Below are 19505 nucleotides of genomic sequence, written 5' to 3'. Positions count from 1 at the left end.
GAAATGTGAAGTTTCAATTTTTCTTCGTGGCCTATCTAATTTGCCCCTTTTCTAAATCTACAAGTTGTCACTGTTCTAAATGCTTCAATTAGATGAGAACTATCATATTATCAACCTTTTTGGTAAAAAACTGCTATCTTTTGGAACAGAATCGAAAATAAAGATCCTACGCAGAAAAATTTGAAATGTGAAGTTTCAATTTTTTTTCGTGGTCTATCTAATTTGCCCCCTGTCTAAGTCTACAAGTTGTCACTGTTCTAAATGCTTCAAATCGATGAGAACTATCATATTATTAAGGTTTTTGGTTAAAAACTGCTCTATTTTGGAACGGAATGGGAAATAATGAGCCCCCTCAGAAATATTGGAAATGTGAAGTTTCAATTTTTCTTCGTGGCCTATCTAATTTGCCCCCTGTCTAAGTCTACAAGTTGTCACTGTTCTAAATGCTTCAATTAGATGAGAACTATCATATTATTAAGGTTTTTGGTAAAAAACCGCTCTATTTTGGAACGGAATGGAAAATACAGAGCCAATGCAGAAAAATTGGAAATGTGAAGTTTCAATTTTTTTTCGTGGTCTATCTAATTTGCCCCCTGTCTAAGTCTACAAGTTGTCACTGTTCTAAATGCTTCAAATCGATGAGAACTATCATATTATCAACCTTTTTGGCAAAAAACTGCTATTTTTTGGAACAGAATCGAAAATAAAGATCCTACGCAGAAAAATTTGAAATGTGAAGTTTCAATTTTTTTTCGTGGCCTATCTAATTTGCCCCCTGTCTAAGTCTACAAGTTGTCACTGTTCTAAATGCTTCAAATCGATGAGAACTATCATATTATTAAGGTTTTTGGTTAAAAACTGCTCTATTTTGGAACGGAATGGGAAATAATGAGCCCCCTCAGAAATATTGGAAATGTGAAGTTTCAATTTTTCTTCGTGGCCTATCTAATTTGCCCCCTGTCTAAGTCTACAAGTTGTCACTGTTCTAAATGCTTGAAATAGATGAGAACTATCATATTATCAACCTTTTTTGATAAAAAACTGCTCTATTTTGGAACGGAATGGGAAATAATGAGCCCCCTCAGAAATATTGGAAATGTGAAGTTTCAATTTTTCTTCGTGGCCTATCTAATTTGCCCCCTGTCAAAGTCTACAAGTTGTCACTGTTCTAAATGCTTCAAACCGATGAGAACTATCATATTATTAGGGTTTTTGGTTAAAAACTGCTCTATTTTGGAACGGAATGGGAAATAATGAACCCCCTCAGAAATATTGGAAATGTGAAGTTTCAATTTTTCTTCGTGGCCTATCTAATTTGCCCCCTGTCAAAGTCTACAAGTTGTCACTTTTCTAAATGCTTCAAATCGATGAGAACTATCATATTATCAACCTTTTTGGCAAAAACTGCTATTTTTTGGAACAGAATCGAAAATAAAGATCCTACGCAGAAAAATTGGAAATGTGAAGTTTCAATTTTTTTTCGTGGCCTATCTAATTTGCCCCCTGTCTAAGTCTACAAGTTGTCACTGTTCTAAATGCTTCAAATCGATGAGAACTATCATATTATTAAGGTTTTTGGTAAAAAACTGCTCTATTTTGGAACGGAATAGAAAATACTGAGCCAACGCAGAAAAATTGATAATGTGAAGTTTCAATTTTTCTTCGTGGCCTATCTAATTTGCCCCCTGTCTAAGTCTACAAGTTGTCACTGTTCTAAATGCTTCAATTGGATGAGAACTATCATATGATTAAGGTTTTTGGTAAAAAACCGCTCTATTTTGGAACGGAATGGAAAATACAGAGCCAACGCAGAAAAATTGGAAATGTGAAGTTTCAATTTTTCTTCGTGGCCTATCTAATTTGCCCTCTGTCTAAGTCTATAAGTTGTCGCTGTTCTTCATACTTCAAATCGATGAGAACTATCATATTATCAACGTTTTTGGCAAAAAATTGCTTTATTTTGTAACAGAATCGAAAATAATGAGCCCAAGCAGAGAAATTGGAATTATGAAATTTTAATTTTTATACGGGGCCTTTCCAATTTGCCCTCTGTCTAAGTCTACAAGTTGTTACTGTTCTCAATGCTTCAATGCAATCGATGAGAGCTATCATATCATCAACCTTTTTTGGTAAAAGTTGCTATTTTTTGGAACAGAATCGAAAATACTGAGCCAACGCAGAAAAATTGGAAATGTGAAGTTTCAATTTTCCTTCGTAGCCTATCTAATTTGCTCCCTGTCTAAGTTTACAAGTTTTCACTGTTCTAAATGCTTCAAATCGATGAGAACTATTATATGATTAACGTTTTTGGTAAAAAACTGCTCTATTTTGGAACGGAATGGAAAATACAGAGCCAACGCAGAAAAATTGGAAATGTGAAGTTTCAATTTTTCTTCCTGGCCTATCTAATTTGCCCCCTGTCAAAGTCTACAAGTTGTCACTGTTCTAAATGCTTCAAATGGATGAGAACTATCATATTATTAACGTTTTTGGTAAAAAACTGCTCTATTTTGGAACGGAATGGAAAATACAGAGCCAACGCAGAAAAATTGGAAATGTGAAGTTTCAATTTTTTTTCGTGGCCTATCTAATTTGCCCTCTGTCTAAGTCTATAAGTTGTCGCTGTTCTTCATACTTCAATTCGATGAGAACTATCATTTTATCAACGTTTTTGGCAAAAAATTGCTTTATTTTGGAACAGAATCGAAAATAATGAGCCCACGCAGAGAAATTGGAATTATGAAATTTTAATTTTTATACGGGGCCTTTCCAATTTGCCCCCTGTCTAAGTCTACAAGTTGTTACTGTTCTCAATGCTTCAATGCAATCGATGAGAGCTATCATATCATCAACCTTTTTTGGTAAAAGTTGCTTTTTTTGGAACAGAATCGAAAATACTGAGCCAACGCAGAAAAATTGGAAATGTGAAGTTTCAATTTTCCTTCGTAGCCTAGCTAATTTGCTCCCTGTCTAAGTCTACAAGTTTTCACTGTTCTAAATGCTTCCAATCGATGAGACCTATCATATTATTAACGTTTTTGGTAAAAAACTGCTCTATTTTGGAACGGAATAGAAAATACTGAGCCAACGCAGAAAAATTGATAATGTGAATTTTCAATTTTCCTTCGTAGCCTATCTAATTTGCTCCCTGTCTAAGTTTACAAATTTTCACTGTTCTAAATGCTTCAAATGGATGAGAACTATCATATTATTAACGTTTTTGGTTAAAAACTACTCTATTTTGGAACGGAATGGAAAATACAGAGCCAACGCAGAAAAATTTGAAATGTGAAGTTTTAATTTTTTTTCGTGGCCTATCTAATTTGCCCCCTGACTAAGTCTACAAGTTGTCACTGTTCTAAATGCTTCAAACCGATGAGAACTATCATATTATTAGGGTTTTTGGTTAAAAACTGCTCTATTTTGGAAAGGAATGGGAAATAATGAGCCCCCTCAGAAATATTGGAAATGTGAAGTTTCAATTTTTCTTTATGGCCTATCTAATTTGCCCCCTGTCAAAACCTACAAGTTGTCACTGTTTTAAATGCTTCAAATCGATGAAAACTATCATATTATTAAGGTTTTTGGTAAAAAACTGCTCTATTTTGGAACGGAATGGAAAATACAGATCCAAGGCAGAAAAATTGGAAATGTGAAGTTTCAATTTTTCTTCGTGGACTATCTATTTTGCCCCCTGTCTAAGTCTACAAATTGTCGCTGTTCTCAATGATTCAATGCAATCGATGAGAGCTATCATCTCCTTAACCTTTTTTGGAAAAAACTGTTATATTTTGGAACATAATGGACTATAATGAGCCCACGCGGAAAAATAGGAAATGTGAAGTTTCAATTTTTCTTCGTGGCCTATCATTTTTGCCCTCTGTCTAAGTCTATAAGTTGTCGCTGTTCTTCATACTTCAAATCGATGAGAACTATCATATTATCAACGTTTTTGGCAAGAAATTGCTTTATTTTGGAACAGAATCGAAAATAATGAGCCCACGCAGAGAAATTGGAATTATGAAAGTTTAATTTTTATACGGGGCCTTTCCAATTTGCCCCCTGTCTAAGTCTACAAGTTGTTACTGTTCTCAATGCTTCAATGCAATCGATGAGAGCTATCATATCATCAACCTTTTTTGGTAAAAGTTGCTATTTTTTGGAACAAAATCGAAAATACTGAGCCAACGCAGAAAAATTGAAAAAGGTGAAGTTTCAATTTTCCTTCGTAGCCTATCTAATTTGCTCCCTGTCTAAGTCTACAAGTTTTTACTGTTCTAAATGCTTCAAATTGATGAGAACTATCATATTATTAACGTTTTTGGTAAAAAACTGCCCTATTTTGGAACGGAATGGAAAATACTGAGCCAACGCAGAAAAATTGGAAATGTGAAGTTTCAAATTTTCTTAGTGGCCTATCTAATTTGCCTTCTGTCTTAGTCTACAAGTTGTCACTGTTCTTAATTCTTCAAATCGACAAGAACTATAATATTATCAACGTTTTTGGCAAAAAATTGCTATATTTTGGAATAGAATGGACTATAATGAGCCCACACAGAAATGGAAATGTGAAGTTTCAAATTTTCTGCATGGCCTATCTAATTTGCCTTCTGTCTTAGTCTACAAGTTGTCACTGTTCTTAATTCTTCAAATCGACAAGAACTATAATATTATCGACGTTTTTGGTAAAAAGATTCTTTATTTAGGAACGGAATCGAATATAATGGGCCCACGCAGAAAAATTTGAAATGTGAAGTTTCAATTTTTCTTCGTGGCCTATCTAATTTGCCCCCTGTCAAGGTCTACAAGTTGTCACTGTTCTAAATGCTTCAAATTGATGAAAACTATCATATTATCAACCTTTTTGGTAAAAAACTGCTCTATTTTGGAACAGAATCGAAAAAAAGATCCTACGCAGAAAATTGGAAATGTGAAGTTTCAATTTTTCGTCGTGGACTATCTATTTTGCCCCCTGTCTAAGTCTTCAAATTGTCGCTGTTCTCGATGATTCAATGCAATTGATGAGAGCTATCATATCATCAACCTTTTTTGGTAAAAAACTGTTATATTTTGGAAAAGAATGGACTATAATGAGCCCACACAGAAAAATTGAAAATGTGAAGTTTCAAATTTTCTGCATGGCCTATCTAATTTGCCTTCTGTCTTAGTCTACAAGTTGTCACTGTTCTTAATTCTTCAAATCGACAAGAACTATAATATTATCAACGTTTTTGGTAAAAAGATTCTTTATTTAGGAACGGAATCGAATATAATGGGCCCACGCAGAAAAATTGGAAATGTGAAGTTTCACTTTTTCTGCGTGGCCTATTTAATTTGCCCCCCTTTCTCAGTCTGCAAATTGTCGCTAGTCCTAATGCTTGAAATCAATGAGAACTATCTTGTTATCAACGTTTTTGGCAAAAAATTGCTTTATTTTGGAACAGAATCGAAAATAATGAGCCCACGCAGAGAAATTGGAATTATGAAATTTTAATTTTTATACGGGGCCTTTCCAATTTGCCCCCTGTCTAAGTCTACAAGTTGTTACTGTTCTCAATGCTTCAATGCAATCGATGAGAGCTATCATATCATCAACCTTTTTTGGTAAAAGTTGCTATTTTTTGGAACAAAATCGAAAATACTGAGCCAACGCAGAAAAATTGGAAATGTGAAGTTTCAATTTTCCTTCGTAGCCTATCTAATTTGCTCCCTGTCTAAGTCTATAAGTTGTCGCTGTTCTTCATACTTCAAATCGATGAGAACTATCATATTATCAACGTTTTTGGCAAAAAATTGCTTTATTTTGGAACAGAATCGAAAATAATGAGCCCACGCAGAGAAATTGGAATTATGAAATTTTAATTTTTATACGGGGCCTTTCCAATTTGCCCCCTGTCTAAGTCTACAAGTTGTTACTGTTCTCAATGCTTCAATGCAATCGATGAGAGCTATCATATCATCAACCTTTTTTGGTAAAAGTTGCTTTTTTTTGGAACAAAATCGAAAATACTGAGCCAACGGAGAAAAATTGAAAAAGGTGAAGTTTCAATTTTCCTTCGTAGCCTATCTAATTTGCTCCCTGTCTAAGTCTACAAGTTTTCACTGTTCTAAATGCTTCAAATCGATGAGAACTATCGTATTATTAACGTTTTTGGTAAAAAACTGCCCTATTTTGGAACGGAATGGAAAATACTGAGCCAACGCAGAAAAATTGGAAATGTGAAGTTTCAATTTTTCTTCGTGGCCTATCTATTTTGCCCTCTGTCTAAGTCTATAAGTTGTCGCTGTTCTTCACACTTCAAATCGATGAGAACTATCATATTATCAACGTTTTTGGCAAAAAATTACTTTATTTTGGAACAGAATCGAAAATAATGAGCCCACGCGATGAAATTGGAATTATGAAATTTTAATTTTTATACGGGGCCTTTCCAATTTGCCCCCTGTCTAAGTCTACAAGTTGTTACTGTTCTCAATGCTTCAATGCAATCGATGAGAGCTATCATATCATCAACCGTTTTTGGTAAAATTTGCTTTTTTTTGGAACAAAATCGAAAATACTGAGCCAACGCAGAAAAATTGGAAATGTGAAGTTTCAATTTTCCTTCGTAGCCTATCTAATTTGCTCCCTGTCTAAGTCTACACGTTTTCACTGTTCTAAATGCTTCAAATCGATGAGAACTATCATATTATTAACGTTTTTGGTAAAAAACTGCTCTATTTTGGAACGGAATGGAAAATACTGAGCCAACGCAGAAAAATTGGAAATGTGAAGTTTCAATTTTTCTTCGTGGCCTATCTATTTTGCCCTCTGTCTAAGTCTATAAGTTGTCGCTGTTCTTCATGCTTCAAATCGATGAGAACCATCATATTATCAACGTTTTTGGCAAAAAATTGCTTTATTTTGGAACAGAATCGAAAATAATGAGCCCACGCAGAGAAATTGGAATTATGAAATTTTAATTTTTATACGGGGCCTTTCCAATTTGCCCCCTGTCTAAGTCTACAAGTTGTTACTGTTCTCAATGCTTCAATGCAATCGATGAGAGCTATCATATCATCAACCGTTTTTGGTAAAAGTTGCTTTTTTTTGGAACAAAATCGAAAATACTGAGCCAACGCAGAAAAATTGGAAATGTGAAGTTTCAATTTTCCTTCGTAGCCTATCTAATTTGCTCCCTATCTAAGTCTACACGTTTTCACTGTTCTAAATGCTTCAAATCGATGAGAACTATCATATTATTAACGTTTTTGGTAAAAAACTGCTCTATTTTGGAACGGAATGGAAAATACTGAGCCAACGCAGAAAAATTGGAATTATGAAATTTTAATTTTTATACGGGGCCTTTCCAATTTGCCCCCTGTCTAAGTCTACAAGTTGTTACTGTTCTCAATGCTTCAATGCAATCGATGAGAACTATCATATTATTAACGTTTTTGGTAAAAAACTGCTCTATTTTGGAACGGAATGGAAAATACTGAGCCAACGCAGAAAAATTGGAAATGTGAAGTTTCAATTTTTCTTCGTGGCCTATCTATTTTGCCCTCTGTCTAAGTCTATAAGTTGTCGCTGTTCTTCATGCTTCAAATCGATGAGAACCATCATATTATCAACGTTTTTGGCAAATAATTGCTTTATTTTGGAACAGAATCGAAAATAATGAGCCCACGCAGAGAAATTGGAATTATGAAATTTTAATTTTTATACGGGGCCTTTCCAATTTGCCCCCTGTCTAAGTCTACAAGTTGTTACTGTTCTCAATGCTTCAATGCAATCGATGAGAGCTATCATATCATCAACCTTTTTTGGTAAAAGTTGCTATTTTTTGGAACAAAATCGAAAATACTGAGCCAACGCAGAAAAATTGGAAATGTGAAGTTTCAATTTTTCTTCGTGGCCTATCTATTTTGCCCTCTGTCTAAGTCTATAAGTTGTCGCTGTTCTTCATACTTCAAATCGACGAGAACTATCGTATTATCAACGTTTTTGGTAAAAAATTGCTCTATTTTGAGACAGAATCGAACATAATGAGCCCACGCAGAAAAAATGGGAAATGTGAAGTTTCAATTTTCCTTCGTAGCCTATCTAATTTGCTCCCTGTCTAAGTCTACACGTTTTCACTGTTCTAAATGCTTCAAATCGATGAGAACTATCATATTATTAACGTTTTTGGTAAAAAACTGCTCTATTTTGGAACGGAATGGAAAATACTGAGCCAACGCAGAAAAATTGGAAGTGTGAAGTTTCAATTTTTCTTCGTGGCCTATCTATTTTGCCCTCTGTCTAAGTCTATAAGTTGTCGCTGTTCTTCATGCTTCAAATCGATGAGAACCATCATATTATCAACGTTTTTGGCAAAAAATTGCTTTATTTTGGAACAGAATCGAAAATAATGAGCCCACGCAGAGAAATTGGAATTATGAAATTTTAATTTTTATACGGGGCCTTTCCAATTTGCCCCCTGTCTAAGTCTACAAGTTGTTACTGTTCTCAATGCTTCAATGCAATCGATGAGAGCTATCATATCATCAACCTTTTTTGGTAAAAGTTGCTATTTTTTGGAACAAAATCGAAAATACTGAGCCAACGCAGAAAAATTGGAAATGTGAAGTTTCAATTTTTCTTCGTGGCCTATCTATTTTGCCCTCTGTCTAAGTCTATAAGTTGTCGCTGTTCTTCATACTTCAAATCGACGAGAACTATCGTATTATCAACGTTTTTGGTAAAAAATTGCTCTATTTTGAGACAGAATCGAACATAATGAGCCCACGCAGAAAAAATGGGAAATGTGAAGTTTCAATTTTCCTTCGTAGCCTATCTAATTTGCTCCCTGTCTAAGTCTACACGTTTTCACTGTTCTAAATGCTTCAAATCGATGAGAACTATCATATTATTAACGTTTTTGGTAAAAAACTGCTCTATTTTGGAACGGAATGGAAAATACTGAGCCAACGCAGAAAAATTGGAAATGTGAAGTTTCAATTTTTCTTCGTGGCCTATCTATTTTGCCCTCTGTCTAAGTCTATAAGTTGTCGCTGTTCTTCATGCTTCAAATCGATGAGAACCATCATATTATCAACGTTTTTGGCAAAAAATTGCTTTATTTTGGAACAGAATCGAAAATAATGAGCCCACGCAGAGAAATTGGAATTATGAAATTTTAATTTTTATACGGGGCCTTTCCAATTTGCCCCCTGTCTAAGTCTACAAGTTGTTACTGTTCTCAATGCTTCAATGCAATCGATGAGAGCTATCATATCATCAACCGTTTTTGGTAAAAGTTGCTTTTTTTTGGAACAAAATCGAAAATACTGAGCCAACGCAGAAAAATTGGAAATGTGAAGTTTCAATTTTCCTTCGTAGCCTATCTAATTTGCTCCCTATCTAAGTCTACACGTTTTCACTGTTCTAAATGCTTCAAATCGATGAGAACTATCATATTATTAACGTTTTTGGTAAAAAACTGCTCTATTTTGGAACGGAATGGAAAATACTGAGCCAACGCAGAAAAATTGGAATTATGAAATTTTAATTTTTATACGGGGCCTTTCCAATTTGCCCCCTGTCTAAGTCTACAAGTTGTTACTGTTCTCAATGCTTCAATGCAATCGATGAGAACTATCATATTATTAACGTTTTTGGTAAAAAACTGCTCTATTTTGGAACGGAATGGAAAATACTGAGCCAACGCAGAAAAATTGGAAATGTGAAGTTTCAATTTTTCTTCGTGGCCTATCTATTTTGCCCTCTGTCTAAGTCTATAAGTTGTCGCTGTTCTTCATGCTTCAAATCGATGAGAACCATCATATTATCAACGTTTTTGGCAAATAATTGCTTTATTTTGGAACAGAATCGAAAATAATGAGCCCACGCAGAGAAATTGGAATTATGAAATTTTAATTTTTATACGGGGCCTTTCCAATTTGCCCCCTGTCTAAGTCTACAAGTTGTTACTGTTCTCAATGCTTCAATGCAATCGATGAGAGCTATCATATCATCAACCTTTTTTGGTAAAAGTTGCTATTTTTTGGAACAAAATCGAAAATACTGAGCCAACGCAGAAAAATTGGAAATGTGAAGTTTCAATTTTTCTTCGTGGCCTATCTATTTTGCCCTCTGTCTAAGTCTATAAGTTGTCGCTGTTCTTCATACTTCAAATCGACGAGAACGATCGTATTATCAACGTTTTTGGTAAAAAATTGCTCTATTTTGAGACAGAATCGAACATAATGAGCCCACGCAGAAAAAATGGGAAATGTGAAGTTTCAATTTTCCTTCGTAGCCTATCTAATTTGCTCCCTGTCTAAGTCTACACGTTTTCACTGTTCTAAATGCTTCAAATCGATGAGAACTATCATATTATTAACGTTTTTGGTAAAAAACTGCTCTATTTTGGAACGGAATGGAAAATACTGAGCCAACGCAGAAAAATTGGAAGTGTGAAGTTTCAATTTTTCTTCGTGGCCTATCTATTTTGCCCTCTGTCTAAGTCTATAAGTTGTCGCTGTTCTTCATGCTTCAAATCGATGAGAACCATCATATTATCAACGTTTTTGGCAAAAAATTGCTTTATTTTGGAACAGAATCGAAAATAATGAGCCCACGCAGAGAAATTGGAATTATGAAATTTTAATTTTTATACGGGGCCTTTCCAATTTGCCCCCTGTCTAAGTCTACAAGTTGTTACTGTTCTCAATGCTTCAATGCAATCGATGAGAGCTATCATATCATCAACCTTTTTTGGTAAAAGTTGCTATTTTTTGGAACAAAATCGAAAATACTGAGCCAACGCAGAAAAATTGGAAATGTGAAGTTTCAATTTTTCTTCGTGGCCTATCTATTTTGCCCTCTGTCTAAGTCTATAAGTTGTCGCTGTTCTTCATACTTCAAATCGACGAGAACTATCGTATTATCAACGTTTTTGGTGAAAAATTGCTCTATTTTGAGACAGAATCGAACATAATGAGCCCACGCAGAAAAAATGGGAAATGTGAAGTTTCAATTTTCCTTCGTAGCCTATCTAATTTGCTCCCTGTCTAAGTCTACACGTTTTCACTGTTCTAAATGCTTCAAATCGATGAGAACTATCATATTATTAACGTTTTTGGTAAAAAACTGCTCTATTTTGGAACGGAATGGAAAATACTGAGCCAACGCAGAAAAATTGGAAATGTGAAGTTTCAATTTTTCTTCGTGGCCTATCTATTTTGCCCTCTGTCTAAGTCTATAAGTTGTCGCTGTTCTTCATGCTTCAAATCGATGAGAACCATCATATTATCAACGTTTTTGGCAAAAAATTGCTTTATTTTGGAACAGAATCGAAAATAATGAGCCCACGCAGAGAAATTGGAATTATGAAATTTTAATTTTTATACGGGGCCTTTCCAATTTGCCCCCTGTCTAAGTCTACAAGTTGTTACTGTTCTCAATGCTTCAATGCAATCGATGAGAGCTATCATATCATCAACCGTTTTTGGTAAAAGTTGCTTTTTTTTGGAACAAAATCGAAAATACTGAGCCAACGCAGAAAAATTGGAAATGTGAAGTTTCAATTTTCCTTCGTAGCCTATCTAATTTGCTCCCTATCTAAGTCTACACGTTTTCACTGTTCTAAATGCTTCAAATCGATGAGAACTATCATATTATTAACGTTTTTGGTAAAAAACTGCTCTATTTTGGAACGGAATGGAAAATACTGAGCCAACGCAGAAAAATTGGAAATGTGAAGTTTCAATTTTTCTTCGTGGCCTATCTATTTTGCCCTCTGTCTAAGTCTATAAGTTGTCGCTGTTCTTCATGCTTCAAATCGATGAGAACCATCATATTATCAACGTTTTTGGCAAAAAATTGCTTTATTTTGGAACAGAATCGAAAATAATGAGCCCACGCAGAGAAATTGGAATTATGAAATTTTAATTTTTATACGGGGCCTTTCCAATTTGCCCCCTGTCTAAGTCTACAAGTTGTTACTGTTCTCAATGCTTCAATGCAATCGATGAGAGCTATCATATCATCAACCTTTTTTGGTAAAAGTTGCTATTTTTTGGAACAAAATCGAAAATACTGAGCCAACGCAGAAAAATTGGAAATGTGAAGTTTCAATTTTTCTTCGTGGCCTATCTATTTTGCCCTCTGTCTAAGTCTATAAGTTGTCGCTGTTCTTCATACTTCAAATTGACGAGAACTATCGTATTATCAACGTTTTTGGTAAAAAATTGCTCTATTTTGAGACAGAATCGAACATAATGAGCCCACGCAGAAAAAATGGGAAATGTGAAGTTTCAATTTTCCTTCGTAGCCTATCTAATTTGCTCCCTGTCTAAGTCTACACGTTTTCACTGTTCTAAATGCTTCAAATCGATGAGAACTATCATATTATTAACGTTTTTGGTAAAAAACTGCTCTATTTTGGAACGGAATGGAAAATACTGAGCCAACGCAGAAAAATTGGAAATGTGAAGTTTCAATTTTTCTTCGTGGCCTATCTATTTTGCCCTCTGTCTAAGTCTATAAGTTGTCGCTGTTCTTCATGCTTCAAATCGATGAGAACCATCATATTATCAACGTTTTTGGCAAAAAATTGCTTTATTTTGGAACAGAATCGAAAATAATGAGCCCACGCAGAGAAATTGGAATTATGAAATTTTAATTTTTATACGGGGCCTTTCCAATTTGCCCCCTGTCTAAGTCTACAAGTTGTTACTGTTCTCAATGCTTCAATGCAATCGATGAGAGCTATCATATCATCAACCGTTTTTGGTAAAAGTTGCTTTTTTTTGGAACAAAATCGAAAATACTGAGCCAACGCAGAAAAATTGGAAATGTGAAGTTTCAATTTTCCTTCGTAGCCTATCTAATTTGCTCCCTATCTAAGTCTACACGTTTTCACTGTTCTAAATGCTTCAAATCGATGAGAACTATCATATTATTAACGTTTTTGGTAAAAAACTGCTCTATTTTGGAACGGAATGGAAAATACTGAGCCAACGCAGAAAAATTGGAAATGTGAAGTTTCAATTTTTCTTCGTGGCCTATCTATTTTGCCCTCTGTCTAAGTCTATAAGTTGTCGCTGTTCTAAATGCTTCAAATCGATGAGAACTATCATATTATTAACGTTTTTGGTAAAAAACTGCTCTATTTTGGAACGGAATGGAAAATACTGAGCCAACGCAGAAAAATTGGAAATGTGAAGTTTCAATTTTTCTTCGTGGCCTATCTATTTTGCCCTCTGTCTAAGTCTATAAGTTGTCGCTGTTCTTCATGCTTCAAATCGATGAGAACCATCATATTATCAACGTTTTTGGCAAAAAATTGCTTTATTTTGGAACAGAATCGAAAATAATGAGCCCACGCAGAGAAATTGGAATTATGAAATTTTAATTTTTATACGGGGCCTTTCCAATTTGCCCCCTGTCTAAGTCTACAAGTTGTTACTGTTCTCAATGCTTCAATGCAATCGATGAGAGCTATCATATCATCAACCTTTTTTGGTAAAAGTTGCTATTTTTTGGAACAAAATCGAAAATACTGAGCCAACGCAGAAAAATTGGAAATGTGAAGTTTCAATTTTTCTTCGTGGCCTATCTATTTTGCCCTCTGTCTAAGTCTATAAGTTGTCGCTGTTCTTCATACTTCAAATCGACGAGAACTATCGTATTATCAACCTTTTTGGTAAAAAATTGCTCTATTTTGGAACAGAATCGAAAATAAAGATCCTACGCAGAAAAATTGGAAATGTGAAGTTTCAATTTTTCTTCGTGGCCTATCTACTTTGCCCTCTGTCTAAGTCTATAGGTTGTCGCTGTTCTTCATACTTCAAATCGATGAGAACTATCATATTATCAACGTTATAGGCAAAAAATTGCTTTATTTTGGAACAAAATCGAAAAGAATGATCCTATACAGAAAAATTGGAAATGTGAAGTGTCAAATTTTCTTAGTGGCCTATCTAATTTGCCCCCTGTCTAAGTCTAAAAGTTTTCACTGTTCTAAATGCTTCAAATCGATGAGAACTATCATATTATCAACATTTTTGGTGAAAAACTCCTCTATTTTGGAACAGAATCGAAAATATTGAGCCCAAGCAGAAAAATTGCAAATGTGAAGTTTCATTTTTTCTGTCTGGCCTATCTAATCTGCCCTCTGACTAAGTCCACAAATTGTCACTGTTCTAAATGCTTCAAATCGATGAGAACTATCATATTATCAACCTTTTTGGTAAAAAACTGCTCTATTTTGGAACAGAATCGAAAATAAAGATCCTACGCAGAAAAATTGGAAATGTGAAGTTTCAATTTTTCTTCGTGGCCTATCTACTTTGCCCTCTGTCTAAGTCTATAGGTTGTCGCTGTTCTTCATACTTCAAATCGATGAGAACTATCATATTATCAACGTTATAGGCAAAAAAATTGCTTTATTTTGGAACAAAATCGAAAAAAATGATCCTACACAGAAAAATTGGAAATGTGAAGTGTCAAATTTTCTTAGTGGCCTATCTAATTTGCCCCCTGTCTAAGTCTAAAAGTTTTCACTGTTCTAAATGCTTCAAATCGATGAGAACTATCATATTAGCAACATTTTTGGTGAAAAACTCCTCTATTTTGGAACAGAATCGAAAATATTGAGCCCAAGCAGAAAAATTGCAAATGTGAAGTTTCATTTTTTCTGTCTGGCCTATCTAATCTGCCCTCTGACTAAGTCCACAAATTGTCATTGTTCTTAATGCTTCGAATCGATGAGAACTATCATATTATCGACATTTTTGATAAAAAACTGCTTCTTTTTTGGAACAAAATGGAAATTATTCAGCAAACGCAGAAAAATTGGAAATGTGAAGTTTCAATTTTTCTGCGTGGCCTACCTAATGATAGTTGGAAGGTATTTTTTTGAGCAACCACAGGGTTAATTCTAGTAAGAGCAAATTGGAGAGAAGAGCTTAAACAAGAGTGGGAAATTAAAAGAATTGTCTGAAATAAATTAGCCCATTTTGAAAGCCTCTTTTACTTTTTCAATTCACTATGAGAATTGAACATTTAAAAAAAATCGATGTTTACAGCAAATTCAAAAGCATTTTGGAATTTCTTTTTATTCATTTACCTTCATTTCTCCAAATTGTGTTCAATTTATCATGGATTAGAATCCGCATATTACGATTAGGGGCTTATTCAATGGCAGTGGCCATCGCGACCACGCTTTTTAGATTAGCTTGCATTTATTCATTCGTTTCAAACCTTTTACTTTTTTCAGACATAATTTTGTTTCTTTTAACAAACTCTGATTTAAAATGAAATTCATTACTTACTAGGACACGAGTCTTTAGTTTAGCTTAGGATACATTTCAGAATTTTTCTTACAGTAATTTTCTTTCAATAGCTTTAAAAAATTTACCTTTACTTTTGTTATGTTTGTTGATTCCATTCTTAAAAGAGAATTACATTACGAGACATTACAGACAGGGACGCCGGAGAATTGGGCGCGAGGGTCAACCCCCCTGTTGCCTTTTGATAGGAGGGGCAAGAGGGGCCAGGGTGCCCATTTGATTAAAGTACTCTTGAAACCGCCCCATTGTAAAAATCAGAGAGATTCCGTTGAAATTCTGATTCCAGTGCTTAATTCATGGCGACATTTCTCAAAACTTGTATAATAAATCCTTATGCCAAAAGTTAGCCAACTTTCAAGATACCAACAGAAGATTGAAATAAAATGGTAGTTAGTTGGAGAAATGAGTAGAAGCTGAAAGTTATTTTCAAAGGCCCATTACTCAAGCTTGCCCCCTTGCTCTTAGTTTGTTCCACTTCCAGTGTCCATGAAAACAGACATTGAAAACCTGGGACAAAACTGCTCCTGCTCCCCCTCGCAGCCATTTTAAAAATCGGAATCAAATTTGAGGACCTTAGAGATGCCTTTTATAAATTTCTTGGATTAAAACTATAATTTAAAAACAGTGTATATCAGTAATTTTATCCGCGAGGGCTTATATTTAATTACTCTCCTTAAGAAATCAAATCAAATCATTGTATTTACAACGCACAAAGAGATGTTATTTTCCAAAATATTGATTATTTTATCTTGTTAGTTTATTTTTACTTATTTGTGGCCGAATGTATGTACTATCAATCTTGGACTAAAATGGTGAATGCAAAAATAATTACAAGACCTTTGCGTGATAATAGATTATGAAATCTTCAATATTGGACGACAAGCAGACTGATATTTAATTATTATTCATTTTTGTAATGTAGAAAGTCGGGAATAAAGAATTGAGTTTTGTTGATGTAGGCAATTGAAACAAGACGTTTAAAGAGAATTAAATTGAGGTTTCTAGCAATAAAAGAAAGGTCCGTATCCAGCTAGGCCAACACCAGTAAAACAAAAATTCTAAATATTTCCAACATGTTTCCAACAAGCAGCAACGAGAAAAACTGTGAAGTAGAGCCTTATGACAATCACACGTAACACGTTAATGGATTAATCGCATTGACATTCGTAACAATCTTAATGCTTAGTTATGTTAGTTTTCGTGTAATTACTGTGATGTAATGTATACATTTGAGTGATAAACACAATGTGTCTTCTTTGGCTACTCAACAAAAGCTTCAGTTTTTCGAATCTGCAATTTTCTTCAAGGCGAGTTGGTTGAAGAGGAATGGAAACCACAACAACGTTTGCACGTGATTTCAAAAGTAGATGTGATTGGTCGACCGTTCATATTCTCACAAAAAAGCGCGGGAATCAAGCATTGAATCAACCCTGTACTTGGCCTTGTTGTTTACAAAAAGACATCCACGAGGACGTTGTGCTCAAAGAAAATTAAAATTTCAACCCCTCAATGTGCAGATTTTAGAAATTTGAACCCTTTTCTATACTGATAAAGCAGCACCTCAATCTCTGCCGCCTCCATGTTTTGATGAAGATAAAGGTCAAACAAAAACCACTACATCAACATGCGGGGCGTAAAATGGCGGCAGTTTCCTTCGCTGTCCAAGGGCTTGCAGTATGAGAAAGTCAACATTTCTTTTGACGTTGGTCAGGTAAATGACTTAACACTTTTCAAATACTCGTTGTCGACTGTGGGAAAATTAGACAAATATTTTGGCTTAGTTAATCTCAATTTCCAAAGCATTCGAGGAACATTTGACACAATGTCGTGTGTGTTATTTGTGGTAGCATGCTAAAGGTCGAAAAACAATCTTTCCTCACGTTTCATTCAACGAGAAGTTCATTTTTATAAAATCAGTTTTGTTCTATGTTTTATAGATTGGAAGATCAATTTAGATGTTTTGTTCAAGTTGCAACATTTCTTTAATTATCATTTTAGTATCTTTTACAATCACCAGATAGTTGAGCTTCTATTTTTGTGAACACAATAGGCCGTAATCTTGTCATTATTTCCCAATATTTCAATGTTGATTGAGTTTCTCGATCCCCTGGCCAATGTTCTTTTCTAAACCAAATTTGAATAGAAGATCGAGAATACATTCCCCTTAGAATTTCGATCCATGAAAGACTTTATGCTAACCCAAGTTAATACGGATTTCCATTGCAAAAGATGCCAGTGTTTTTTAGTGTCCACACTCCCTTGACGCAACAAACGATAAAAGCAAAAGAACTACAAACGTTCACAGTTGGGCAATGGCGCTCTTGGTCTTGTTCCATCTTTCCATTATGATAAAGCCCCAAAGCAAGCTAATTTGTCTTCAGAAATATGGAGAAAAACCATATTAGTTTGTGCCCTAACAGAAATTGTTTATTGTCAGATTTAGTGGAGATATATATGAAAAGAAATGAGTGTATTCTCAGACATTATTTTTGTATCCGTCTCAACATTGGTATGGATTATGGTAATGTGAATATTTCGCATAAAGACTTGAAAAAAAAGGCTTCCAATTTATGAATAGTATTTCTTTGTTATTTACTGTTGTGTTCTCTTTCAGGATGAGAGTGTGACCATGCACAGACAGTGGCAACAATGTGTGTCGCCGAATCCGGTATTTGCCGCTGTGAGGAAAAAAACTCTGGCTGAAAATGCGATGGTTGAGCAGACAGTTGCTATGGATACCCAGCTTGCAGGCAGAGGTATTGTATCATACTGTATTCTATTGTTTATAAGTTTATCGCATCGAATGATTTATTTAATGATAGTTTAACAATAGCAAAAAAACACAAAATCCGACTAACCTGAAGCAATAACAAGGATTTTTTCAAGACAGTTAATTTGCCGAAAAATAAGACGTCTTCGTTTTCTAAGAGCAAAATTTCAATCAGATTTTCAATTAATGCAAATTTTCGGCTGTTTTGAATTCATCTAGATGTGAGTTTCAAATATTTGAACCTTGTAAGCTAAGCGACCGGATTCTCTAATCTATAGTTTTGACCTTTTGTCTCAAGAAAGATTTCATACACGATAATTGTGAGTCGTTATTTTTGGCAAAAAACCGTCGAATCTAGATTATCAAGAATTCAGATTGTTAAGAATTTTAGATACGCTGACACGCTATATGATTAAGGTGTATGGTAGTCTCCTTCAAGTTGGCAACAAAATCATTAAAGTAGGATGAATAGTCACAAAACTCTAGCGGTAATGATCTTTAATTTTTATTAAATTATCATGACTTCCTTTGCTACATAACATCCATACTAATGGGCAATAGAAAAAAATAAACAATACCAAAATTAATGGTAAATATCCTTTAATAATTGGTTTTTAATATGCTTTGCTGTTCACTCTAAATGATTGAATTGTTGGCTTTATATTTTCAGATATATCGATGTTAAGTTTCTAACTTAGGATAATTGTCAAACTCAAAACAATGTAAAGTTATATTATCGTAAACACAGTGGCAAAGTCAAGCTTTTTTATAACCTCCCATTTCTCGAATTATAATTGTGTATATAGAAAATTTTTCAATTTAAACCATTCCAGGAGTTTGTTGGTGTTTATCTTTATCAGCTGTAGAAGTTGTTACAATAGATAGAATTAGTTCTGATAGCATAGATTTTTGGATAGGAAAGGTCTTAAAAGAATTGGTCAATAATATTTTAGGTCTTCAATTGGGTAGGTCTTCGAAAAGAAAATAATTTTCATAGGATAGATTGGTCATTGATCCGACAGTTCATTAAAACGATATCTGATTGACTGAATACGTCATTAGTAGGATAGATCATTAGAAGGAAAGGTGTTTAATAGGATAGGTCATTAATATGTTTGTTGTTTAATAGGTTAAGTCATTAGTAGGCTAGGACATTAGTAGGATAGGTCATTAGTAGGATAGGCCATTAGTAGGATAGGTGTTTAATAAAATTGGTCATTAGTAGGCTAGGACATTACTAGGATAGGTCATTAGTAGGATAGGTTATTAATAAAATTTTGCATTAGTAGGCTAGGACATTACTAGGATAGGTCATTAGTAGGATAGGACATTAGTAGGATAGGCCTCTAGTAAGATAGGTTTTTAATATAATTGGTCATTAGTAGGATAGGACATTAGTAGGCTAGAACATTAA

At 34.4% G+C, this 19505-nt stretch overlaps 1 long non-coding RNA gene across 1 annotated transcript in view; it reads left to right on the top strand.

Moving 5' to 3' along the window:
• The window catches only part of LOC135695553 (uncharacterized), a 69244-nt gene extending 49958 nt beyond the window's left edge, over positions 1-19286 (top strand). The window contains exons 2-3 of the long non-coding RNA XR_016144021.1: positions 16629-17032; positions 17936-19286. This is a non-coding gene — a long non-coding RNA (uncharacterized LOC135695553). The remainder of the gene's footprint in view (positions 1-16628; positions 17033-17935) is intronic.
• Positions 19287-19505: the final 219 nt, after the last annotated feature.

Source organism: Rhopilema esculentum, chromosome 9 (assembly GCF_057945365.1).
Source record: "Rhopilema esculentum isolate cy_ngs chromosome 9, ASM5794536v1, whole genome shotgun sequence".
Classification (NCBI taxonomy): Eukaryota; Metazoa; Cnidaria; class Scyphozoa; order Rhizostomeae; family Rhizostomatidae; genus Rhopilema; species Rhopilema esculentum.
The sequence above is the reverse complement of the archived record's forward strand: the minus strand, read 5'-3'. Positions and strand labels throughout refer to the sequence as shown.